The sequence below is a fragment of the Bos grunniens genome, chromosome 11 (genome assembly GCF_055505025.1).
Source record: "Bos grunniens cultivar Pamir isolate PY7600 chromosome 11, Bosgru_T2T1.0, whole genome shotgun sequence".
NCBI lineage: Eukaryota > Metazoa > Chordata > Mammalia > Artiodactyla > Bovidae > Bos > Bos grunniens.
Window position 1 is genome coordinate 29,738,969 of NC_141175.1, and position 26,951 is coordinate 29,765,919.

At 45.0% G+C, this 26,951-nt stretch overlaps 1 long non-coding RNA gene across 1 annotated transcript; it reads left to right on the plus strand.

Annotated features, from left to right (window-relative positions):
* The first annotated feature begins 21,568 nt into the window (after window positions 1-21,568).
* LOC147362798 (uncharacterized) lies at window positions 21,569-26,296 on the plus strand. Its single transcript, XR_015135820.1, has 3 exons — window positions 21,569-21,764; window positions 24,884-25,093; window positions 25,507-26,296. It is a non-coding gene; the product is annotated as an uncharacterized LOC147362798 (long non-coding RNA).
* Window positions 26,297-26,951: the final 655 nt, after the last annotated feature.

Sequence of the window (26,951 nt, forward strand, 5' to 3'; positions counted from 1 at the left end):
CGGCTTTTGTTTATCATTTTTTAACCTTGGGAGGTGAATTCTAAGGCTCTGCATTCCCTATACAGTGTCCCATGACATTTAGACGAAGGAGCACAGATATACAGACACATGAAAACCATTTAGAGTAGCAGGTTAGTGTTGGAGCATGGAACTTTCTGAATGTTTCATTCTCAAGCTTTGGCTCCTTACTTGGGAGGTGGAGATCTCTTCCACAAAAACAACAAACCAAGGCTAGCCGAGGACTCAGGTAGCCCATGTTTGATGGCCTTGGCATTCTGCGTCTGGAGTTCCTTAACTACCCGGGATTACTGAGTTTGGAGCCATGCCCTCCTGCGGGTTCCCTTGTAATCTTATCTGAAGTACAACATGGTTTTACAATGGAAAGTAGCTGGAATACTACTACTGGTCATGAGTTTATGTGAGGAGTAAAACTGGTTGGCAGAGGGGCTTGCTGGACTGGAATACAACCCTCCTTCTGCTTGCTGAGGCCCTGCTGTCTGCATCAGCTCAGAGGATGGGACATCCTTTTTGGAATTTGTTATCTCTGGGCTTCCCTGGTGGCGCAAATGGTGAAAAATCTGCCTACAATGCAGGAGAACTGGGTTCAACCCCTGGGTGGGGAAGATCCCCTGGAGAAGCAAATGTCAACCCATTCCAGTATTCTCTCCTAGAGAATCCCATGGACAGAGGAGCCTGGTAGGTACAGTCCATGGAGTAGCAAAAGAGTAGGACATGACTGAGCAACTAACACACACACATTTCTGGGCTTTTTCCTGGAAGTGCTGCACAGTGTGCCTGCCATGTCCCTCACCACGTCTGATTTTCCCAGAGACCTTGGCCTCCTGACATTTCTCAAGCTTCTGTACTCCTACCCAAGGAGAGAGGACCAGGGTGGAGGAATTTCTCCCCTATTGCCATGCCCCCAAAGCCCCTCATCTTGCCTATTCATTTTTCAGCCTCTTGAGTGATAGTCAAATATACACACGCCAAGAATTTTCTTGCATATCCACACACTATAGGAATGTGATAGATAGCACGACAGCATTGTGTGACATTTACTTCTGTGGGATTTCCCCCCCTCCGCCCCCCGCCCTCCCCATAGTTCCATGTTTTGCCCATCTCTCTCCACTCAGCCAGTGTAAACAATGGGCTGTTCTGTGCTCACTCCCTCAGGAAAGGGCTGGGGAAAGCAGGAGGCAGAGGAAATGAAGAGTTGTCTTGACATATGTTTTCAGAAGCTGGTACTCTTAGGGGAGTAGTGAGGACTCCGTGTGTAGACAAGATGGGACAGCCACTCTGAATGAGCACAGAGATTCCCACTTCTGCTTTCATTAGAAAGGGTGCCCCTGGGTGAAGGATAGGCAGAGTGTCTACAGAGTGTCTGTAGTCTAAGATTCTCTTGCCACAGCATGGCATGAACTGAGTCCTGTGCCCTCCAGGGTGGCACAGGAAAGCTAAGGGGATAGTCAGAGCTTAAAGTACTTTTGTGCCTGGAATGAGGGATGTCCTCCTTAGGACTTGTGTGGGCTGGAAACTGACAACCAGATGGGATGATGGGCACTTTGGCAATGCCTGCAGGGCACATGACCTCCTGTCTGGCCCCCCAGCACTATGGAAACTTCCCAGGATATAGACACTGTCCAGAACAAACAGAGGTATTTGAGGTGACACTTCTGCCACCCCAGCACAGTGGAGCTCAAACATGAAGTTATAGAAAAGCAGGTGAATTGCGTACCTCAACAGTAAGCAGGGATCCAAAGCTGCTGTTGCTGTTGTTATTCAGTCACTAAGCCATGTCCGACTCCTTGTAACCCCATGGACTGCCCCACACCAGGCTCCTCCGTCTTCCACTCTATCCTAGAGTTTGCTCAAATCGTGTCCATTGAGTCAGTGATGCAATCTAAAGGATCTGTGTAAACCAGATGATGCTCTTCCTGTACTTTCCTTCTTCCTCATGATACCCCATCTCTCTGCCCTCCTCGCAGTGGTTCTATCATGCACCCACATTCTATCAAGGAGACCAAAGAATGTGGTGGGGCTGCTACAGTAGGGTGTCAGGTGAGGGACTGCAAGCTTGAACCCAGATGTCACTGGATGTAAAAAGAGTTTGAGGAAACATCTGGGCGTGTCAGCTGAGTTTAGGTCTTCTCCCACTCCCTCACCATGTAGCCAGAGTGAGATGTGGGCGCATGTTTGAGCATTGAGAGGGAGTTCTGGGCCCCTGCTGTCTCAGGCAGTCCTCCACGGAGACTCCAGCTTTGTCTCAAGAGTCTGGACAAGAAGCTTCTTTGCTGCGGGGACTCCAGGTCCGGCTCTCTTGACTTCTGAGCGAGGTCTTCATAGCACCAAGGACTTCTCAGCCAGCAAGGCCGGTGCATCCAAGCTGCGACAGGATGTGCAGAAGTGAGCTCTGGGCTGGAAGCAGGCCATCATCACCGAAATCTGAGTCCTGGCTCTGGGAGTGGCTTGAAGAGTGACTAGAGCCTTTCCCCAAACTTCTCTGGTTCCCTGCTCCTTCCTTGGGAAATGAAGAGATGGGGCTAGAATAATCTGTCAGATTCTTCCAGCTCTTTGATGTCTGTAACTGACAATCCAGTATTCCCCTCTCCCTAATTTGGGGAAGCTGTTTAGCTCTTTTAAAAACCTCATGGATGGGTGGATGAGATGGGGAGGGAGGTGGGGTGGTGGATGTTCAAATGGGAGAGGGCATGGATAAACCTATGGTTGATTCATGTTGATGTTTGGTGGAAACTAACACAATACTTAAAACAATCATCCTTCAGTTAAAAATAAATAAATTAAAAACAAAAAACCTCGTGGAGATCCTGTCCCTTTTTAAATTCCTTAATGGGAACCCTGTTCTAGGTATTTTGTATAAGTGGAATCATGTAATATTTGTCCTTCGTGTCTGGCTGGCTTAACTTAGTGGAATGTTTTCAAGGTCCAACCACACTGTAGCATGTTTCAGAACCCCATCCCCTTGTATGGCTGCATACTATTTCAGTACACCACGTTGTGTTTATCCATTTGTCTGTTTGTGGATACTTGACTTGTTTCCACTTTTTCAGCTGTTTTGAAAATGCTTCAGTGAACACTGGTATGCAAGTCCCTTTGGTCAATTTTCTTAAATTAAACTGTCTGTTTCATCATCTGTAAAATAAGCACCAGAGAGTAACTGCCTCATAGGCTGATAATGAAGGTAAAAGGAGATCATGCATGTTTAGCCTTGAGTATGGGGACTAGAGGGACTTCACAGGTGGCTCAGTGGTAAAGAATCCACCCACCAAGCAAGAGACGCGGGTTCAATCCTTGGGTCAGGAAGATCCCTTGGAGAAGGAAACGGCAACCCACTCCATGGGAATCCCATGGACAGAGAAGCCTGGTGGGCTACAGTCCATGGGGCTGCAGAGTCGGACAATGAGCACGCACCAGGAGGGTATGGTGACTAGCACAGTCCAGGCTCAACAAATGCACCCATAAGTCTGTGAAGAAATTGGACCTGTTTTCCAATAATTCTAGTTTTCCAAGAGCTTACCTGCTATGTAAAGTTAGGAAAAGCTCTGCTTCTGTCTTACCATCTAATTATTGTTATTGATAATACAAATCTCACAACTTCCCCCCACCCCCCGTCTTTCTTTGTTTGTTTTCCCTGCTCGTTCTGTGAATTAAAGCATCTAGGACATGAGTCTGAGCAGCTTCAGCAGTTGGTGATGGACAGGCAAGCCTGGTGTGCTGCAGCCCACAGGGTCGCAAAGAGTCAGATACGACCGAGTGACTGCACTGAAATGAACTGATCTAGTTATTGGATGCACTTCTCAGATGATTAGCCTTCTACGGAAGCATGGGAGACAGGGGCATCAGGAGGAAGGGAGCACCACTGGGTGCGGGGGACTGTGACATGCAGTTTACTGTGGGCTCATTTTGTGATTTTTATGAATGGGTCTGTGCATGGGCTGGGGGATCCAGTCCACCTTAGTTTCTTGCTGTGATGATGGTGCTCATCATCATATATCCTCCCTTTGTCTAACTTATCAAGTGCCAGATGTCTTAGGAATATTTTCTCACGAATACAGCAAACACATGAGATATGATTTACTATTGACATTTATCAGATGAGGAAAAGTGAGACTCAGAGAGGCTAAGTTAATTAGCTCTGCGTTGACAATAGTAAAGACAAGTAGAAAGCTGTGCCGACACTTCCACCATCAGTCTTGCCATCTGTCCACACCCCTCCCTGCCTGATGGCCTGTGTTGATAAGAGTGAGCATTTCAGCAGATGCTCTAGTGCTGACTGTGCTGCCTCCCAGTGATGCCTGGCTTGCCGCAGCAAGAGCATCTTTCTGTCCCTTCAGATGTAGGCAGGTGTGCTTTCTGTGGTTGTAGTGGAAGAATTCCATGTTTTCCCCTCAGATTTAGCTCAGAACCTCTGATTCTAATGGGGCTTTGACACTTTCCTGCTGATTTTTCTTAACCAAGGTAACTATTCTAAACCTTTATTGTTCTCATGATACCCTGAACAACTCCTTCCTTTATTACTTTAAGGATATGACCTCCTTTTAAAAAAGTTTATTATTTTTTTATTGGAGTATAATTGCTTTACAATGTTGTGTTAGTCTTTGCTGTGAACAAAATAAATCAGCCATATGTATACACATAACCCCTTCCTCTTAGGCTGCCCTTCCACCTGCCTTCTCCCCATCCCCATCCTACCCCTCTAGGTCATGTCAGAGCACCGAGCTGAGCTTCCTGTGATGTATAGCAACTTCCCACTAGCTGTCTATTTTACACAGTAGTGTATATACATCAACACTCATCTCACTATTTATCCTACCCTCCCCACCCCCCCACCATACCCACATGTCTGTTCTCTATGTCTGTATCTCTATGCCTGCCCTGCAGACAGGTCCATCTGAATCATTTTATGTGTGCGAGTGTGTGCCTTTTCATACTGTTCTTGGGTTCTCAACGCAAGAATACGGAAGTGGTTTGCCATTCCCTTCTCCAGTGGACCACATTCTGTCAGAACTCTCCACCATGACCCGTCTGTCTTGGGTGGCCCTACATGGTGTGGCTCATAGTTTCATTGAGTTAGACAAGGCTGTGGTCCATGTGGTCAGTTTGATTAGTTTTCTGTGATTGTGGTTTTCATTCTGTCAGCCCTCTGACATATAAGAGGCTTATGGAGGCTTACTGATGGGAGAGACTGACTGTGGGGGAAACTGGGTCTTGTTCTGATGGGTGGGGCCATACTCAGTCAGTTGAGTTCAGTTGCTCAATCATGTTCGATTTTGCGACCCCATGGACTGCAGCATGCCAGGCCTCCCTGTCCATCACCAACGCCCGGAGCTTACTCAAACTCATGTCCATTGAGTTGGTGATGCCATCCAACCATCTCATCCTCAGGCATCCCCCTCTCTTCCCGCTTTCAATCTTTCCCAGCATCAGGGTTTTTTCCAATGAGTCAGTTCTTCCCATCAGGTGGCCAAAGTATTAGAGCTTCAGCATCAGTCCTTCCAGTGAATATTTAGGACTGATTTTCTTTAGGATACTGGTTGGATCTCCTTGCTGTCCAAGGGACTCTCAAGAGTCTTCTCCAACATCACAGTTCAAAAGCATCAATTTTTTGGTGCTCAGCTTTCTTTATAGTCCAACTCTCACATCCATACATGAAGTGAAGTAAAAGTAGCTCAGTCATTTCCGACTCTTTGAAATCCCATGGACTAGTACAATACATGGAAATCTCCAGGCCAGAATACAAGAGTGGATAGCGTTTCCCTTCTCCAGAGGATATTCCCAACCCAGGGATCAAACCCAGGTCTCCCACATTGCAGGTGAATTCTTTACCAGCTGAGCCACAGGGGAAGCTCAGTGGAATTGCAGGCAGATTCTTTACCAGCTAAGCCCAAGGGAAGCCAAAAGGGAATCCATATAACTACTGGAAAAATAATAGCTTTGATTAGATGGATCTTTCTTGGCAAAGTAATGTCTCAATAAAGGATGGAAATGGTATGGACCTAACAGAAGCAGAGGATATTAAGAAGAGGTGGCAAGAATACACAGAAGAACTATACAAAAAAGATATTCACAACTCAAATAATCACTATGGTGTGATCACTCACCTAGAGCCAGACATGCTGGAATGTGAAGACAAGTGGGCCTTAGGAGGCATCACTATGAACAAAGCTAGTGGAGGTGATGGAATTCCAGTGGAGCTATTTCAAATCCTAAAAGATGTTGCTGTGAAAATTAGATCAGATCAGATCAGTTGCTCAGTCGTGTCCGACTCTTTGCGACCCCGTGAATTGCAGCACGCCAGGCCTCCCTGTCCATCACCAACTCCCGGAGTTCACTGAGACTCACAACCATCAAGTCAGTGATGCCATCCAGCCATCTCATCCTCTGTTGTCCCCTTCTCCTCCTGCCCCCAATCCCTCCCAGCATCAGAGTCTTTTCCAATGAGTCAACTCTTCGCATGAGGTGGCCAAAGTACTGGAGTTTCAGCTTTAGCATCATTCCTTCCAAAGAAATCCCAGGGCTGATCTCCTTCAGAATGGACTGGTTGGATCTCCTTGCAGTCCAAGGGACTCTCAAGAGTCTTCTCCAACACCACAGTTCAAAACCATCAATTCTTCAGCACTCAGCCTTCTTCACAGTCCAACTCTCACATCCATACATGACCACAGGAAAAACCATAGCCTTGACTAGAGGGACTTTTGTTGGCAAAATAATGTCTCTGCTTTTGAATATGCTATCTAGGTTGGTCATAACTTTCCTTCCAAGGAGTAAGCATCTTTTAATTTCATGGCTGCAGTCACCATCTGCAGTGATTTTGGAGCCCAGAAAAATAAAGTCTGACACTGTTTCCACGGTTTCCCCATCTATTTCCCATGAAGTGATGGGACTGGATGCCATGATCTTCGTTATCTGAATGTTGAGCTTTAAGCCAACTTTTTCACTCTCCTCTTTCACTTTCATCAAGAGGCTCTTTAGTTCCTCTTCACTTTCTGCCATAAGGGTGGTGTCATCTGCGTATCTGAGGTTATTGATATTTCTCCCGGCAATCTTGATTCCAGCTTGTGTTTCTTCCAGTCCAGCGTTTGTCATGATGTACTCTGCATATAAGTTAAATAAACAGGGTGACAATATACAGCCTTGATGAACTCCTTTTCCTATTTGGAACCAGTCTGTTGTTCTGCACTCAATATGCTAGCAAATTTGGAAAACTCAGCAATTATCACAGGACTGGAAAAGGTCAGTTTTCATTCCAATCCCAAAGACAGGTGATGCCAAAGAATGCTCAAACCACTGCACAATTGCATGTATCTCATACACTAGCAAAGTAATTCTCAAAGTTCTCCAAGCCAGGCTTCAACAGTACGTGAACCGTGAACTTTCAGATGTTTAAGGTGGGTTTAGAAATGGCAGAAGAACCAGAGATCAAATTGCCAACATCTTTTGGATCATCAAAAAAGCAAGAGAGTTCCAGAAAACATCTACTTCTGTTTTATTGACTATGCCAAAGCCTTTGACTGTGTGGATCACAACAGAATGTGGAAATTCTGAAAGAGATGGGAATACCAGACCACCTGATCTGCCTCTTGAGAAATCTGTATGCAAGTCAGAAAGCAACAGTAAGAACTGGACATGGAACAACAGACTGGTTCCAAATTGGGAAAGGAACATATCAAGGCTGTGTATTGTCACCCTGCTTATTTAATTAATATGCAGAGTACATCATGAGAAACACTTGGCTGGATGAAGCACAAGCTGGAATCAAGATTGCCAGGAGAAACCTTAGGCAGATGACACTACCCTTATGGCAGAAAACGAAGAAGAACTAAAGAGCATCTTGATGAAAGTGAAAGAGGAGAGTGAAAAAGTTGGCTTAAAGCTCAATATTCAGAAAACTAAAATTATGGCACCTGGTCCCATCACTTCATGGCAAATAGATGGGGAAACAATGGAAACAGTGACAGACTTTATTTTTTTGGGCTCCAGGATCACTGCAGATGCTGACTGAAGCCATGAAATTAAAAGATGCTTGCTCCTTGGACCAGATGTCATGACCTTAGTTTTCTGAATGTTGAGCTTTAAGCCAACTTTTTCACTCTCCTCTTTCACTGTCATCAAGACGCTCTTTAGTTCTTCTTCACTTTCTTCCATAAGTTTGGTGTAATATGCATATCTGAGGTTATTGATATTTCTCCTGGAAATCTTGATTCCAGCTTGTGGTTCATCCAGCCCAGCATTTCTCATGATGTACTCTGCATATAAGTTAAATAAGCAGGGTGACAATATACAGCCTTGATGTACTCCTTTTCCTATTTGGAACCAGTCTGTTGTTCCGTGTCCAGTTCTAACTGTTGTTTCCTGACCTGCATACAGGTTTCTCAAGAGGCAGGTCAGGTGGTCTGGTATTCCCATCTCTTTCAGAATTTTCCAGTTTATTGTGATCCACACAGTCAAAGGCTTTGGCATAGTCAAGAAAGCAGAAATAGATGTTTTTCTGGAACTCTCTTGCTTTTTCCATGATCCAGCTGATGTTGGCAATTTGATCTCTGGTTCCTCTGCCTTTTATAAAACCAGCTTGAACATCTGGAAGTTCACAGTTCACGTATTCCTGAAGCCTATTTTGGAGAATTTTGAGCATTACTTTACTAGAGTGTGAGATGAGTGCAATTGTGCGGCAGTTTGAGCATTCTTTGGCATTGCCTTTCTTTGGGATTGGAATGAAAACTGACCTTTTCTAGTCCTATGGCCACTGCTGAGTTTTCCAAATTTGCTGGCATATTGAGTGCAGCATTTTCACAGCATCATCTTCCAGGATTTGAAATAGCTCCACTGGAATTCCATCACCTCCACTAGCTTTGTTCATAGTGATGCTTTCCAAGGCCCACTTGACTTCACATTGCAGGATGTCTGGCTCTAGGTGAGTGATCACAGCATCGTGATTATCTGGGTCATGAAGATATTTTTTGTATAGTTCTTCTGTGTATTCCTGCCACCTCTTCTTAATATCTTCTGCTTCTGTTAGCTCCATACCCTTTCTGTCCTTTATCGAGCCCATCTTTGCATGAAATGTTCCCTTGGTATCTCTAATTTTCTTGAAGAGATCTCTAGTCTTTCCCATTCTGTTGTTTTCCTCTATTTCTTTGCATTGATCACTGAGGAAGGCTTTATAATCTCTTCTTGCTATTCTTTGGAACTCTGCATTCAGATGCTTATGTCTTTCCTTTTCTCCTTTGCTTTTGCTTCTCTTCTTTTCACAGCTATTTGTAAGGCCTCCCCAGACAGCCATTTTGCTTTTTTGCATTTCTTTTCCATGGGGATGGTCTTGATCCCTGTCTCCTGTACAATGTCACGAACTTCAGTCCATAGTTCATCAGGCACTCTGTCTATCAGATCTAGGCCCTTAAATCTATTTCTCACTTCCACTGTATAATCATAAGGGATTTGATTTAGGTCATACCTGAATGGTCTAGTGGTTTTGCCTGCTTTCTTCAATTTAAGTCTGAATTTGGCAATAAGGAGTTTATGATCTGAGCCACAGTCAGCTCCTGGTCTTGTTTTTGTTGACTGTATAGAGCTTCTCCATCTTTGGCTGCAAAGCGTATAATCAATCTGATTTCAGTGTTGACCATCTGGTGATGTCCATGTGTAGAGTCTTCTCTTGTGTTGTTGGAAGAGGGTGCTCAGAAAATCTTTAATCCAATTTTATGTTAATGGGCGGGGCTGTATTCCCTCCCTATTGTTGACCTGAGGCCAAACTATGGTGAAGGTAAGGAAGATAATGGCGACCTCCTTCAAAAGGTCCTGTGCAAAGGACTTCAAAAGGACTATAAAGAAAGCTGCTGCTGCTACTGCTGCTGCTGCTAAGTCGCTTCAATTGTGTCTGACTCTGTGTGACCCAGTAGATGGCAGCCCATCAGGCTCCGCCTTCCCTGGGATACTCCAGGCAAGAACACTGGAGTGGGTTGCCATTTCCTTCTCCAGTGCATGAAAGTGAAACGTGAAAGTGAAGTCATTCAGTCGTGTCTGACTCAGCGATCCCATGGACTGCAGCCCACGAGGCTCCTCCGTCTATGGGATTTTCCAGGCAAGATTTTCCAGGAGTGAGTTGCCATTGCCTTCTCCATAAAGAAAGCTGAGCACCAAAGAATTGATGCTTTTGAACTGTGGTGTTGGAGAAGACTCTTGAGAGCTCCTTGGACTGCAAGGAGATCAAACCAGTCAATCCTAAAGGAAATCAGTCCTGAATATTCATTGGAAGGACTGACGTTAAAGCTGAAACTCCAATACTTTGGCCACCTGATGTGAAGAACTGACTCATTGGAAAAGACCCTGATGCTGGGACAGATTGAAGGCAGGAGGAGAAGGGGACGACAGAGGATGAGATGGTTGGATGACATCACCAACTTGATGGGCATGAGTTTGAGCAAGCTCCAGGAGCTGGTGATAGACAGGGAGGCCTGGTATGCTGCAGTCCACGGTGTTGCAAAAAGCTAGACATGTCTGAGTGACTGAATTGAACTGTGTGTGTGTGTAAGGTGGTATCTCATTGTGACTTTTGATGAACATTTCACTAATGATTAGTAAGCATCTTTCCATGTGCTTATTGGCCATATGTATGTCTTCTTTGGACAAGTGTCTACTCAAGTCCTTTGCCCTTTTAAAAATTGGGTTGCTTGAAATCAATTTATTTTTAAAAATACAAATCTGACCACATCTCTTCTGCTTGAACTTTTCATTATTTCCCACTGCCTACGGAAACCTGGCTGAAATAACCTCTTCCTTTGTTCTCCTTTGACTCATTGGAGCCTGTATTTTCTGCTGCACAATCTTTTCCTTTATAACTCAGGCCCACCTCACTCATCAGTTCCACTGGGAACTTGTTTTTGTTTACCCAAATTGGGTAACAGAATTTTCTTAGAGCTTGCTTTGATTGTTAGGTTTATTATTTTATATCATAAGTAGCTGTTTTCTTCACCATACTGTGAGTTTCCTGGGGGGAAGTCTGTATCTTATCCTTCTCCATTTCCCCAGTATTCATCTGAGAATCTCCTATGTAATAAGAGGCTTAGTAGGTTTGATGAACAAGTGAATAATATGACAAAATTCCTGTAGAGTAGCAGTTTGCAAACATTTTGGCCTCAGGAGCCCTGTATACATTTCAAAATTATTGTGGCCCACAGAGACTTTTACTTATGTTGGCTTCTTTTTTAATTTTTAATTTTTACTTTTTGATTGTGCCGTGCAGTATGTGGGATCTTAGTTCTCTGATCAGGGATTGAACCCATGCCACCTACTTTAGAAGCATGGAGTCTTAACCATTGAGCCATCAGGGAAGTAGCCAGAGTTTCTAATTTTATGTGAATTTTATCTATCAATATTTACCATATTACCAATTAAAATGGAAAAAAAATGATTAATTCACTAAAATGCCAGTCAAATTGTGCTAAAATAGTGTATTTTAATGAAAAATAATTCTAGTTTTCAAAAATAAGTGAGAAGGGGGACATTGTTTTACATTTTTGCAAATGCTTTAAAAATATGGCTTTATAGAGGACTGTTCAGTTTTCATATTTGTTTCTACATTTAGACTGTTGAGATATATTGTTGTGGTTGAAATAGTGAAGAAAATTCAGGCTTGTACAGACTCATCACTGGAAAAGGAAGGAGTATTTTAAAAGCTTTTTCAGATAATTGTGAATAGTCTTCAGTGATTCTACACCAAAAATCAACCAGTGGTGTTTTTTAAAACCTAGTTGCCATGTGGAATTTGAAATCACATTAATGAATTTTGTACTTGGTTACACTATTGATGCACTGGAACTGTAGTGCTAGAGAAGACTATTGAGAGTCCCTTGGTGGCTCAGACAGTAAAGCATCTCCCTGCAATACCAGAGACCCAGGTTCAGTCCCTGGGTTGGGAAGATCCCCTGGAGGAGAAAATGGCAACCCACTCCAGTACTCTTGCCTGGAAAATTCCATGGACTGAGGAGTCTGGTAGGCTACAGTCCATGGGGTTGTACAGTCAGACAGGACTGACTGACTTCACTTGGACATCAAGGAAATCAAACCAGTCAATCCTAAAGGAAGTCAACCCTGAATATTCATTGGAAGGACTGGTGCTGAAGCTGAAGCTCCAATCTTTTGGCCACCTGATGCAAAAATCTGACTCATTGGAAAAGACCTTGATCCTGGGAAAGATTGAAGGTAAGAGGAGAAGGCGGTGACGGAGGATGAGATGATTGGATGGCATCACTGACTCAATGGACATGAGTTTGAGCAAACTCAGGGAGATAGTAAAGGACAAGGAAGCCTGGCACGCTGAAGTTCATGGGGTCACAAAGAGTCAGACACAACTTATGGACTGAACAACAGCAACACTGTTCCACTGGTCTTTCTTGCCCTTTAAATAGAAACTTTATGCATTTACAGTTTTGTAGCACACTATATGGCCATTTTGAAAACACTGGCATGCTGAGTTATACCGATCTTCTGAATGTTTGACTGAGGCACTTCATTACACAGTATCAAAATGACATTCATTAATATCACCACTCACCTCCCCAGAAAAGTGTTTAAGTGTTGGAAAGCAGTCATGTTCTGAATGGCAAACACAAGTTTTCCAAATGTCTCATTTTCATTTAAAAGCTTGAATCTTATCATTGGCGATAAAAACCATGAGTTCTTGAAATGATAGGTTTACTTCATTTATTTTCAAAAAAAACTATCTTGTCAAGTACCCAAGTCTGAGTAACCAGAGTCAGTCTTTCTGTCAAGTAAAAGTGATGTACTGTTAAACAAAAATGACATTTAGCTCGCAACTGTAACAGCAGTACAAGTATTTGTTTTTAAATTTTTATTGGAATATAGTTGCTTTGGGCTTCTCCATTGGTTCAGAGATAAAGAATCCATCTACAATGCAGGAGGTATGGAGATTTGGGTTTAATCCCTGGGTCAGGAAGATCCCCTGGAGTAGGAAATGCAACCCACTACAGAACTCTTGCCTGAAAAAAATCCCAGGGACAGAGGAGGCTGGCAGGCTACAGTCCGGGTCACATCCAGAGGATGACTAAGCAACATAATATTCAATATCTTATATTAATCTGTAATGGAAAGTAATCTGAAAAAAATATGTGTGTATAACTGAATACTTTGCTGTATACCTGAAACTAACAAAATATTGTAAATCAACTATATTTCAATAAAAATTTTTAAAATTAATAATAATAATAAATAAATAAACCAAATAATTGCTTTACAATGTTGTGTGAGCTTGTGCTGTACAAGCAAAGTTAATCAGTTTTTTTCTCAAGCCAACCATGGTACTTTGGGACACAGTAGATGTGTTAGCGAATCACATCCCATTTCATTACATGGAATATTGAAAAGATCAGCTTTAATAAAATTAATAATTTTTACTGCTCATTCAAGAACATTCTTTTTATATATTTTAATCCAGTAATAATAATACTCACTATATTATTTCAACATTTAATCAATATGAGATAATTATCAAGAAATTTTACATTTTTTTCTTGTGTCCAGTCTTTGACATCTGGTGTTTTTTACACTCACAGCCCTTCTCAATACAGACTAGACACAAGTGTGCATAAGCCACTAAGACTATCGGATTAGATAACACAGCACTAGATCTTTCAAGAACATTTTGAATCAAAGCTGTTATTTTTTTCCTATGAGTGTAAGTAGGTGAAGATCAGATTCTGATGCCTTAACTTTGGCATTTTGCTGCTTATGTGAGGCAACAATCCAGAACTGCTTATTCCAAGGATCATGTTTGTATCTCTTCATTTTGCACACATCTAAGACTGAGTCCTGTCCATGACCTTGCAGAAAAAAGTTAACTGGGTCACTTCCAGTTTATTTATTTATTATTTATATTATATTATGGTTTATTTATTTATTATTATTATTATTAATTTTAAAAATTTTTATTGAAATATAGTTGATTTACAAAATTTTGTTTATTTATTTATATTTATATTATATTATGGTTTATTTATTTATTATTTATATTATATTATGGTTTATTTATTTATTATTATTATTAATTTTAAAATTTTTTATTGAAATATAGTTGATTTACAATATTTTGTTAGTTTCAAGTATACAGCAAAGTATTCAGTTATACACACATATTTTTTTCAGATTACTTTCCATTACAGATTAATATAAGATATTGAGTATTATGTTGCTTAGTCATCCTCTGGATGTGACCCGGACTTTGAAAGCAGCCTTGAGAGCTGATTTCAAAGCTGGCTTTGTATTGTGGGGTATCTGAGAATCCCACTGAGGGGAAGAACCATGGAGCTGGCTGATGGCTTGGGAAGCAGTTATGAGCCTTGCTGCAGCTTCCACGTGAAAGCCAAGATCAGGACAAAATGTTAGTCAGCCCCAGTGCTGGTGAGCTTATAACACGTGGGTCAATGGAAGGGGTCCTCTGTGGGAAACGTGGACAGGCCAGGTGGCAGCAGTCTTCTACGAGCCTGAGTCACCAGCAAGCCTGTCCTTGCCTCAGTTTCCATCAGGAGTCAACATAGGGGAGGTTGTGCTTGTGGCCTGTACCGTGCTGGTGTAGGGCTTGTTTCTAGGTTCTTCCCCACCTCTTTTAAAACTTTTAATTTTGTATTTGGGTACATAAGCAGAAGATATTAAGAAGAGATGGCAAGAAAACACAGAAGAACTGTACAAAAAAGATCTTCACGACCAAGATAATCACGATGGTGTGATCATTGACCTAGAGCCAGACATCCTGGAATGTGAAGTCAAGTGGGCCTTAGAAAGCATCACGACGAACAAAGCTAGTGGAGGTGATGGAATTCCAGTTGAGCTATTTTAAATCCTGAAAGATGATGCTGTGAAAGTGCTGCACTCAATATGCCAACAAATTTGGAAAACTCAGCAGTGGCCACATGACTGGAAAATGTCAGTTTTCATTTCAATCCCAAAGAAAGGCAATGCCAAAGAATGCTCAAACTATTGCACAATTGCACTCATCTCACACGCTAGTAAAGTAATACTCAAAATTCTCCAAGACAGGCTTCAGCAATATGTGAACCGTGACCTTCCTGATGTTCAAGCTGGTTTTAGAAAAGGCAGAGGAACCAGAGACCAAATTGCCAACATCTGCTGGATCATGGAAAAAGCAAGAGAGTTCCAGAAAAACATCTATTTCTGCTTTCTTGACTATGCCAAAGCCTTTGACTGTGTGGATCACAATAAACTGTGGAAAATCCTGAAAGAGATGGGAATACCAGACCACCTGACCTGCCTCTTGAGAAACCTGTATGCAGGTCAGGAAGCAACAGTTAGAAGTGGACATGGAACAACAGACTGGTTCCAAATAGGAAAAGGAGTACATCAAGGCTGTATATTGTCACCCTGCTTATTTAACTTCTATGCAGAATACATCATGAGAAACACTGGGCTGGAAGAAGCACAAGCTGGAATCAAGATTGCCAGGAGAAATATCAATAACCTCAGATATGCAGATGACACCACCCTTATGGCAGAAAGTGAAGAGGAACTCAAAAGCCTCTTGATGAAAGTGAAAGTGGAGAGTGAAAAAGTTGGCTTAAAGCTCAACATTCAGATAACGAAGATCATGGCATCTGGTCCCATCACTTTATGGGAAATAGATGGGGAAATAGTGGAAACAGTGTCAGACTTTATTTTTCTGGGCTCCAAAATCACTGCAGATGGTGACTGCAGCCATGAAATTAAAAGACGCTTACTCCTTGGAAGGAAAGTTATGACCAACCTAGATAGCATATTCAAAAGCAGAGACATTACTTTGCCAGACATTACAAAGGTCCGGCTTGTCAAGACTATGGTTTTTCCTGTGGTCATGTATGGATGTGAGAGTTGGACTGTGAAGAAGGCTGAGCGCTGAAGAATTGATGGTTTTGAACTGTGGTGTTGGAGAAGACTCTTGAGAGTCCCTTGGACTGCAAGGAGATCCAACCAGTCCATTCTGAAGGAGATCAGCCCTGGGTGTTCTTTGGAAGGAATGATGGCTAAAGCTGAAACTCCAGTACTTTGGCCACCTCATGTGGAGATTTGACTCATTGGAAAAGACTTTGATGCTAGGAGGGATTGGGGGCAGGAGGAAAAGGGGATGACAGAGGATGAGATGGCTGGATGGTACCACTGACTCGATGGACGTGAGTCTGGGTGAACTCTGGGAGTTGGTGATGGACAGGGAGGCCTGGCGTGCTGTGATTCATGGGGTCACAAAGAGTCAGACATGACTGAGCGACTGAACTGAACTGAACTGAATAGCTGGTTAACAATGTTGTGGTAGGTTCAGGTGAATGGTGAAGGGATTCAGCCATACATATAGCTGTATCCATTCTCACTCAAACTTCCCTTCCATCCAGCTGCCACATAACATTGAGCAGAGTTCCCTGTGCTATATAGTAGGTCTTTGTTGGTTATGTATTTTCAATATAGCATGTTTAAATATAACATGTCTACCCCAAACTCCCTAACTATCCCTTCCACCCATCCTTCCTCCTGAAACCATAACTTCATTCTTTAAGTCTGTGAGTCTCTTTCTAGGTTCTTTTTTAAAGATCCATTATCTTGTCTGCTTTGTCACCCATTTGGGAGCGATACCATTTCATAACGGATTTGATCTAGGTCATACCTGAATGGTCTAGTGGTTTTCTCTACTTTCTTCAATTTAGGTCTGAATTTGGCAACAAGGGGTTCATGGTCTGTGCCACAGTCAGCTCCCAGTCTTGTTTTTGCTGACTGTATAGGACTTTTCCATCTTTGGCTGCAAAGAATATAATCAATTTGATTTCGGTATTGACCATCTGGTGATGTCCATGTGTAGAGTCTTCTTTTGTGTTGTTGGAATAGGTTGTTTGCTATGACCAGTGTGTTCTCTTGGCAAAACTCTATTAGCCTCTGCCCTGCTTCACTCTGTACTCCAAGGCCAAATTTGCCTCTTACTCCAAGTGTTTCTTGACTCCCTACTTTTTCATTCCAGTCCCCTATAATGAAAAGGACATCTTTTTTGGGTGTTAGTTCTAGAAGGTCTTGTAGGTCTTCATAGAACCGTTCTACTTCAGCTTCTTCAGCATTATTGGTCAGGACATAGACTTGGATTACCTGATGCTAAGAACTGACTCATTTGAAAAGACCCTGATGCTGGGAAAGATTGAAGGGAGGGGAAGGGGATGACAGAGGATGAGATGGTTGGATGGCATCACCGACTCAATGGACATGAGTTTGAGTAAACTCCGGGAGTTGGTGATGGACAGGGAGGCCTGATGTGCTGCAGTCCAAGGGGTCACAAAGAGTTAGACATGACTGAGCGACTGAACTGAACTGGGAGAGATACGCAAGGCAAACCTTATTCTCATTTTTTACCAGGTAGAAGCCCAGAAGGCTTCCATGATTGCTCAGTTGGTAAAGAATCCACTTGCAATGCAGGAGACCCCACTTTGATTCCTGGGTCAGGAAGATCTGCTAGAGAAGGGATAGGATTCCCACTCCACTACTCTTAGGCTTCCTTTGTGGCTCAGCTGGTAAAGAAGCCCAGAAGAGATGTGCTTTGCCGAAGGCCACATAGGCAGTCTCCTAATGACTTTCCCAAGGCACTAGCAGTGGGGGGATTGGAATGTAGACTTCCTCCAAATTTCAGGTGTCTGAAGGCTTTTTCCACTGTCCCCACCTGGGCAGGTGTGGATGTTCTGAAGCTTCCTTGGGCCACGATAGTGTGTGTGTGTGTGTGTGTGTGTGTGTGACAGAGAGAGAGAGAGAGAAAGTGAGCTGTTATCCTTCAGGTCTGTGCAGAAAGACTTCTCCTGGCATCTTGGGTGGGGGTTTTCCATCCCAGGTTACTCCTTGGCATGTGTGGAAGAGGTGGGTGGAAATAGGGCCCATTTGCCTCTGCCTGGGGAGTTCCCTTGATAGAAAAGCAAGCTTTGATTGAAAGACGTTCGATCTGTAGGTGCAGCTGTCTTGAACTTGGTTTCCTGCTGGATTTCAGACGCATGGTGAGACAGCTCAGAGTGTTGCATGGACTTCCCGGCAGGTTCCAGCTCCTTTGGTTCTCATCCTCCATACACAGTGACACAGGCCTGGGAAGTATCTGCAAGTGGCTGACCCCGGTCTCTCCCTATAGAAGTTTCTCAACAGTCCTGCCATCTAGACGCTTCATGATTACAACCTACCTCGTTATATTTTATTTGATGTCCAGGTCTTCACTTTGCTCTCTGTGGACTCCGGAGGTAACTTTAACGTTTTTCTCAGGGAAAGTGTCTGGGTGACAAAGAAACAATTTTCAACAAGCCATGGCCCTCAGCTGACCGTTTCCTTGCCTCGCTCAGCTCACACACAGAGCAGACTGCCTTGCCTCCCAGTCGCCTCAGCTCAGCCATTAAACCCCGTTTGAAGTTTTATTTCCCTCTATTCTTGCTATCTCAATGGGCAATCACTCTTAGGACATTTTGTAACAAATAGCATTTCCAGTTCTGCTGAGAACACAGACCCCTGGCCTGCAGCCTGGTTGTATTGAGAGCCTAGCCCATCTCCTCCCCCAAAATCTGAACCTCATTCTTTCTTGTTCCTTGTTGTTTTTTCAAAAAATATTATTTTTTCTCCGAAGACCCTCAAGCATACGGAATTGAGGTATACGTATGCTCCAGTTCACGTCGCACCAGCGTTAAGGCCCGTCTTTTATTTTTCCCCATCTCTATCTCATTCTCTCTCTTCCCTGGAGCCCACTTGTATAGTAAGGCCTGAAGTGCCGTTTGCTTCCTGGACGCCTCTAGAGCCTCACAGGGCGCCCCCAGGGCCTACTACAAGGTCCCAGCTCTCTCACCAGATATGCCCATACCTCGAGAGAAAGACGACCCCCCATTCCCCCACCCCGCTCCCACTAGTTCTCCTATCAGCTGGACCAACCACCTCCCACCAGTCCTCAGCCTCATGCCAGCCTGTGAAACTATTCAAGCAAGCCAACCACACCTTCCTGTGGGCACGAGGGAGCACCTGTCCTCCTGTTACCATAAAGCCCACCTCCCACCGTCCCTTCTGGTTCTCTTTCCTCCCGAGTGCAGCCCTATGGGGCCCTCCATGCTGTGTGGCGACTGTCAGGGTATGTGACTGATAAACTGCTGTCAGTCTCAGCTCTTCAGTGTTGAGGGAGTTGGGGGAGTCCCTTTTTCACCAATACACTGGATAGTAAGTGGTGAGGATGGTCCTTCAGTGCTGGGGAGATGAGGGGTTCCTTGGACCCAGAGAGCAGGGACCTGCGCCTCTGCTTACTGGGAGTCTGGGCCATGGATGTCTTTCTCAGGAAGTCCTCCTTAACACCCACCATGTGCTTTCCCAGCTCCATAGCAAGGGGGCTCCCTGCCACTGCCTTCGCTCCAGCTCAGCACCCCTCCTCTGTAATTACTCTAACCTTGTCCCACTAGCCCCTGCCTGCCCCCGGCTCTCCTGTACACCTACTGCTGCCACTGCTAAGTCACTTCAGTCATGTCCGACCCTGTTTGACCCCATAGACGGCAGCCCACCAGGCTCCCCCATCCCTGGGGTTCTCCAGGCAAGAACACTGGAGTGGGTTGCCATTTCCTTCTCCAATGCTTGGAAGTGAAAAGTGAAAGTGAAGCCGCTCAGTCGTGCCTGACTCTTAGAGACCCCGTGGACTGCAGCCTACCAGGCTCCTCCATCCATGGGATTTTCCAGGCAAGAGTACTGGAGTGGGGTGCCATTGCCTTCTCCTCCTGTACACCTACTGAATTCCAAATAGACTTTACTTCTTAAATGCAAATCTAGACAGCTCTTGAAGTTTCAAAACCCTTCAAAAGCCCCTTGCTTTTACTAATATTTTGGTCATCCAGGGAGGATAATTGGTTGGGGTCATTTTAGCTTTGCCATTGCCGTTTAGTTGCTTAAGTCCTGTCTGACTCTTGCGACCCTGTGGACTGTAGCCTGCCATGTAGCCTAGCAGGCTCCTCTACCCATGGGATTCTCCAGGCAAGAATACTGGAGTGGGTTGCCAATGCCCTCTTCCAGGGGATCTTCCTGACCCAGGGATCAAACCTGAGTCTCTGTGGTCTCCTGCTTGGCAGGTGGTTTCTTTACCACTGCACCACCTGGGAAAGCCATTTTAGCTTTATATGATGGATAAAAATATATATGTTCCTCACCGAAAAAGAGAAGTTTATATACCATTTAGTTGTTTAGAATTGTGACCTTTTAGGTTATTAACATTTAAAAATCTTAAAAAGGAACTCTTTTTATATTACTCAGATTGTTTTTGGATTACACTAGCTTGAAATGATTACATTCTTTGTTTTACATATTTATTGTTCACAACTCTGGATCTGAATTTTGTTTTTTTAAATCTGCCAAGTATAGAAGTGAGAGGTTAAAATAAAAAGTTGCTCCTTATTTCCTTTTTAAAAATTTATTTTTAATATTTATTTATTTGGCTGCACTGGAATCTTTAAACTTAGTTGCAGAATGAGGGATCTTTAGTGGCAGCATGTGGGATCTAGTTCCCCGACCAGGGGCCCTCTTCAGTGGAAGAGTGGAGTCTTAGCCACTGGACCACCAGGGTTTGCTGTGTGTGCTTAGTCACTCAGTCACGTCCTACTCTTTTCGACCCTATGGACTACAGCCCACTAGGCTCCTCTGTTCACAGGGATTCTCCAGACAGGAATACTGGAGTGGGTTGCCATGCCCTCCTCCAGGGGATCTTTCCAACCCAGGGATAGAACCCAGGTCTCCCGCATTGCAGGTGGATTCTTTACTGTCTGAGTCACCAGGGAAGCCCATCCTCCTCATTTCCTACACCATAATGTCCCTTATGGATCAGCACACAAGATCCTCCTTGGATTGGACCCGAACTCCCATTTCTTGCTCTACAACCCTCCCATCTACCCTTTGTCTCTCCTTCAAGCCTAGGGCATCCTCGCATCCATGCATTTGCTCCAGGGGATCCCTTTGTCTTAAATACCCTCCCATTCTTTCCTTAGGGGTCAGTTCCACTGTGAAGTTTCCTGGATTCCTAGTGGGTCCTCCCACTGAGTTTTCTGAACAGGTGGGGCTTGAAATCACAATGAAGTAATTAACCAGGTGACTGACTTGTTTGAAAAGACCCTGATGCTGGGAAAGACTGAAGGTGGGAGAAGAAGGGGATGACAGAGGAGGAGATGGATGGATGGCATCCCCGACTCAATAGCATGAGTTTGAGTGAACTCCGAGAGTTGGTGATGGACAGGGAGGCCTGGCATGCTGCAGTCCATGGGGTCACAAAGATCGGACAGGATTGAGTGACTGAACTGAACTGAACTCAGTAAAGGGAAAGCAGAGCGGGCGTCCCATGCCAGGGGAACTGCAGGGGCCGAAGCCTGAGGTGGGAGGGAACACCAGCAGGAGGTAGTTCAGGAGGGCTGCAGAGAAGAGTGAGTGTTATGGATATGTTGGGGGACCAGGGTGGCCAGGAATGAGAACAAAGAGATAGGGGTGGACTTGATAGTTGAACTCTGGCAATGGGAGCCTGAGGGGTTAAGCAGGCCGGAGCCTCGCCAGCTCGTGATTAGGTTTCATCAGTTTGTCCTGTGGTTCCACTCAGCAGCTTATCCAGCTGGGACCTTTTTCTTGCCTCCTCTGCCTCATTGAGCTCCTTCTCATCCCCGGGCAGACAAACCAGCCCTCCTTGGCTCCTGAAAGCTGACCGCATCGCCCCCAGGGTCCTGGATAACTGAACACAGGTAAAGGCTGGACTCACTCGTGAGGCTTCAGCCTGTGTTAAGGTTGCCCCTCATCTGAGTGGAGTGGTTCCCGGGGAATTGGGATGAAGGAGTAGGCATGGAAACCCCATGGCCAGGGGGAACTCCACAGTGGAGCTGAGGCCCAACTGCCTTTTGTGTTTGTACCACATGCACTGCTTGCGTCAAATGGCTTTTGAAACTCAGGCCCTAATCTGGAGGATCTAGGTGCTCCCAGGAAGAAGGACAAGGAAACAAGGACCCCGCCTGAGCCGTAAGAGCCCCGTTGGGACGAGCTTGTGCTTCAGGGGCCCCACAGGAGCCTGTGTTTTCATTACTAAGCAACTTAGAAGGAGTTCATCTTGGGGGAAAGAAAGACGGTGGGTAATAAGCCTGTAATAATGGCTGCCATGTGGAGGGAAGGCAGTGTTACCCAGCTAAGGACTAGAAAACATGGTTTATATTTTCAACAGTTGGAGAAAGAAATGAAAACTGAATATTTGCTGCACCTGTGAAAACATATTTGATCATGATGGCAAGTCCAGCGTTCTTAGTGCAGGATTCATATTTCATAACTCGTGTTCAAACAAGAAAAATGATTATAATGTTAAGTATTTCCTGAGTTTATTTTGATGGATGACAGAATAAGTACTGTATCTTTCACTCATTAAAATACAGATTGGTGTAATTTAATAAATGAACTTAATACACAGATGTTCCAGGCTGTTTTAGCAGGGTGTATATTAATCAACTTCTTTATATATGATCCTCTTTTATATTTTTTAAAGAAACTTGCAGGAGCCAAGAATTTATTAGATTTGCATGCTCTAGGACGAGTATCCAATGTCAGGTACATGCAGGAGTGTATTAAGATGAAATGGAGCCACGGTCTGCAGACCAGCCAGGTCCCCACAAGGGTCGTCCCTGGGCTCCCGGCTGGCTCCCAGGGTCGTCTCAGAGCCCCAGGCCTGTGCCAGGTTCCTGGGTCTTTTTGCTGAGCTTGCTTGCTGCTGCCACGGCCTCAGGGCCTCTCAGAGGTGCCTCCAGAGACCCGGATGGAAGGTGGTGGCCTTGGAAGCTTTGGTGGCCCGGATTGGACAGTGGCTCTGCATGGGCAGAGGCTGGCAGCTCAGGGGGGCCTCGAGGGCCCTTCTTGTCTTCCCTGACCTCCCCCAGCAGGCTCATTTTCCCTCTCCTCCCTTGGCTGCACCCTAAGGGGCTGTGCTTTGTTCTGCTTATGCTTGTTCCACATGAGGGAAGCTTGCCTTGCTGGCCCTAGGCTCCTGAAGATAGGGGCAGTGCCTTCTACAGCCACACAGTCTGTGCTCAGTGAACTTGGTAGGTGTGTGCTGAATCCACGTGTCAGGGACTCAGAAACCCTTGTTCAGCCGTCCTAGAGGGTGTGCATTGGGAGGAAGGAGGCAGCGTGAGGATGCAGTGCTAACTGACCTTTCTGGAGAAAGGACAGAGAACGTGTGAGAGCAGAGGCTTCACGTCAGCCATCCAAATGACCATCGCAAATCTGGGCGATACAGGGGTTGGGTGGGGGGAGTTATGTCTGGCTGGCAGCAGTGGTGGGTGGTGGGGAAGGCTGAGAAGGGGAGGTGTCTGAGGCCAGGGAACTCATTTTTGCAGCCTGCTCTATCTGCACCCAGAACTTAGAGGTCTCTCAAAGCATCCTGCACCATTTTGCTAGTTCTGGAACTACAGGGCTCCTATGATGTGCCACACAGGATAGGAACCTGCAGGTGTGGGGGCTCCAGCTCTTCCATTTCAGCACCTTTTTCTCATTAGAGTTGAACTCAGGCCTCCCAGATCTCCTTCTATCGCCCAGGTAGCTACTTAGTGCCGGCCGGCTTATGTGTTGTACATGAGGTCAGCCAGCCATCCAGAACACAGGCCCTGGCCTCCCTCCAGTTCTCCCCAAGGATGGGTGCTGCCTGGTGGCTGCAGCCTGAGCTGGCTCCTTCCCCCTGCAGCCCCTCTGCACCCCTCGGTGGCTCATCGATCACGCGGGCAGGTCCTGTGGGAGCGTAGTGGCTCTGCTGTCACATGCCTGTTTGCAATAAGCACTGGCCATAGTCATTAATCATTCACGGAGGCTGTGGTTAGCGGCCCTCAGTCAAGGGGATGGTTTCAGGTTTTTCAGGCTAAGTGCCTCTCCAGCAAGCATCCTCCTCAGCCCTTTCATGTCCGGCCATTTGATGTTCCGTGCACACTGAGCCAGCCACTAAGGCCAGGCTTTGTTTTTGGAGGGTTGCTCTGAATGCTTCCCCCCAGGCCCAGTAGCAGAGTTCTGGGTTTCCAGCTCCTCATCTACACAGGAAATAGAGCTTGGAGAATGAATCTCTTTCTCGAGCACTTCCCGGGCACCTAGTTCTCTGCCACACCATGGCGATCTGTGACGCTACTCACTTTGCCCTCCGTGCCCCATTTAGGGGCGGCGCTCAAGCAGGACAGTAGGCCTGCAAGAGTGAATCCATCTGGGTTAAGAGGTCCAGGACAGCCCTCCAGCCTGCAGGTTTCTCACAAGGGTGGGTGCTCAGGGCTGCGTGGTGTGGGGAGGGAACAAGAGAATCACAGGCTAGGAGGCCACAGGTGTGTGCAGGGTGGCTTGGGTGGCTCTTCTGTATGGCCTGAGCTGGTCCTTGAATGCATATTGAAACCTATGGATAATGGTCTGGAAACAGAGGCAGCGATTAAAATGCTTCCCACCCACCCCCCCAGCCAGGAGAAATGTGAAAAAAATGAACTTTACATTTAATCTGCAGACGATAATATTTTCTGCAAGTTACTAATATGGTTATATGTGTTACTTGAAAAGATACATAATATATCTGTGTGAGATAGAATTGGGAGAAGCTCTAACTGAGGCTAGAGTTCATTTGACTTCAACAAATACTGCTCAGGCACCTCCTAGGTGCTTGGACCTCAACCTCAGGGACAATAAGTGTCCTGACAATACACAGTCTACCCATGTGATATCCAGCATCATAGCTCTGAGGGCAGGGATTCCAGTGTCTGGAGCTACAAGGGCAGGGGTGGGGGTGGAGGATGGCCCTGCTGATATGCAAAGTCGACACACAGCTGTTACTGAGGCTGATGCCCATCCTCCATTTCAGCATCTTTCCCAGAAAACGTGTCTTGCATGTTCAGCCATTGAGACCTTAGACTGAACAAATCAAAGAACTCTGGGTGTTCAGAGGCAAGAGAGATTACATCTGGTTGAGAGCATCAGGAATGGCTTTATAATGCATGGGCGGGATTTGGCAGAATTCTGAAGTCCAGAAAAGACTTCCCCAGGCAGAAGTGCGCTAGGAAGAGAATGCCAGGTAAATGGAGAAGGGGGTGTAAAGGCACAGAGGGTTGTCTGAATTGCTGTAGCCGGGGTCTTGGGCCAGGGTGGTGGCGTTTGGAGCTGGGAGGGCAGGGTGGTATCACCTGCCTGCTCCATCCCTGTGTTCCCAACACAGCCTTCTCATTCCTGCTCTGCCACCTGAAATGTCATTCCCCTGAAACTTTTCTCTCTGTGCTCTTCTCACACTGTCTCTGCTTGGGAATCTTTTGCTTTCTTTGCTGCCTGGAGCATTTCTCCTCATCCTTCAAAATTCAGCTCCAGTGCCAACTCCTCTTTGCAGCCTTTCTCTCACTGGCATGGTCTGTGTGGATGCTATGGCCCTGCCTCTGGAAGCCCACACTGGGGAGCTGGCAGTATTGTTCACCACCCACTGCAAGTTTGTTTTAGGGTGAGAGTGGTGAAGATCTGAGACCTGCTTCTGCCATTCACTGCCTGGATATCCACCTTGGTTTTCTCATCTGGATGAAGGCAAAAGATGGCAAAGAGTTTTGAGAAGCAATAAATAGAAGAAATCAAGTGACGTGTGTCATGCCAGCTACTGAGCCAGCAAGGAGTAGATGCTCAGAGGGGTTGAGGCTCCTTCCTGCTCCACAACCTCATTCTCTCCCACTGTCAGCCATCTGCAGGCAAGTCTCTGCAAGTGGAATGTGAGATCCATGGGGCAGAATCTGACTCTTGCCCGGTAATGGACAACCTGCTTCTGCAGAACTCCTTCCCTGTGGAGAAAGATCCGAGCTCTTCAGGGTGATTTGTAGACTTGGGAATCAAGTTTGTTTGTTTGTTTTTCTTAGGAAGGTTCTGATTAAGCCAGAAACTTCCTGAAGTCATACAATTCTCCTTTCCCCGGAGAAGGATTTGCATAAAGTATCCTCTTGCTGGAAGGAAAATTAGAGATAATTAGTCCAGTGGTTTTCAAAATTTGTAAAGGACTGGAACCATTTTTTGAAATGAAATTTTATATGGAACTTGAAGCTACACAAGCAGTCAAAGCATTGTTTTTGAATATATTAATATTTATTAATTAATGATTAAATCACAGTAGAAACATGGGTAAACGTATTTATCATATAATTTCAAGCTTTTAACAAAAAAGCACAATAGACTGTTCTGATCAATGCAAAAATTAGAAATTAAAGCCTTATGGTGATTTTGTTTTTCACTTTCAGAATCAGTTCACTTATGTATTTTTTTAAATATAATTTTACTTATTCATTTGCTAGCTGTGCTAGGTGTTCATTGCTGCTTGGACTTTTTTCTAGTTGCACTGTGCAAGCGTCTCATTGCAGTCGCTTCTTCTGTTGCTGAGCACAGGCTCTAGGTGCACAGGCTCAGTAGCTATGATTCCCGGGCCTCTGAGTGCTGACTCAGTAGTTGTGGTGCTCAGGCTTAGTAACTCCTCAGCATGTGGGACCTTCCTGGACCAGGAATCAAACTCTACATCGGCAGGCGGATTCTTTACCACTGAGCCGTCAGGGAAGTCCTCACGTATGTATCTTATTTTGTATTCTCAGTGTATAGGAAATCCTGATTCACAGTGACAGGTTGATTCAAATGACTGCCATTTTTAAGTTTTGTAAGTTGCAGTCTCCACGTCCTTCAGTTAATCCAACAGGTGGTAGGGGAGCTCTGATTTGAAGTGGCCACAAAACAGAGTGAACTTGGTCACATAAGTTATTGTCAGTCTGCATGGCGTTAAAAGTGGCCACCCTTCTTGTTTTTAATGTCATTCTTTCATCAATGATTAAAAATATTTATAAATATAAATTTTTGAAATAAAGTAACTTCTGGGGTCCTTAGGGCTGAGAACATGTGATAGGAAATTGCTGATGGAA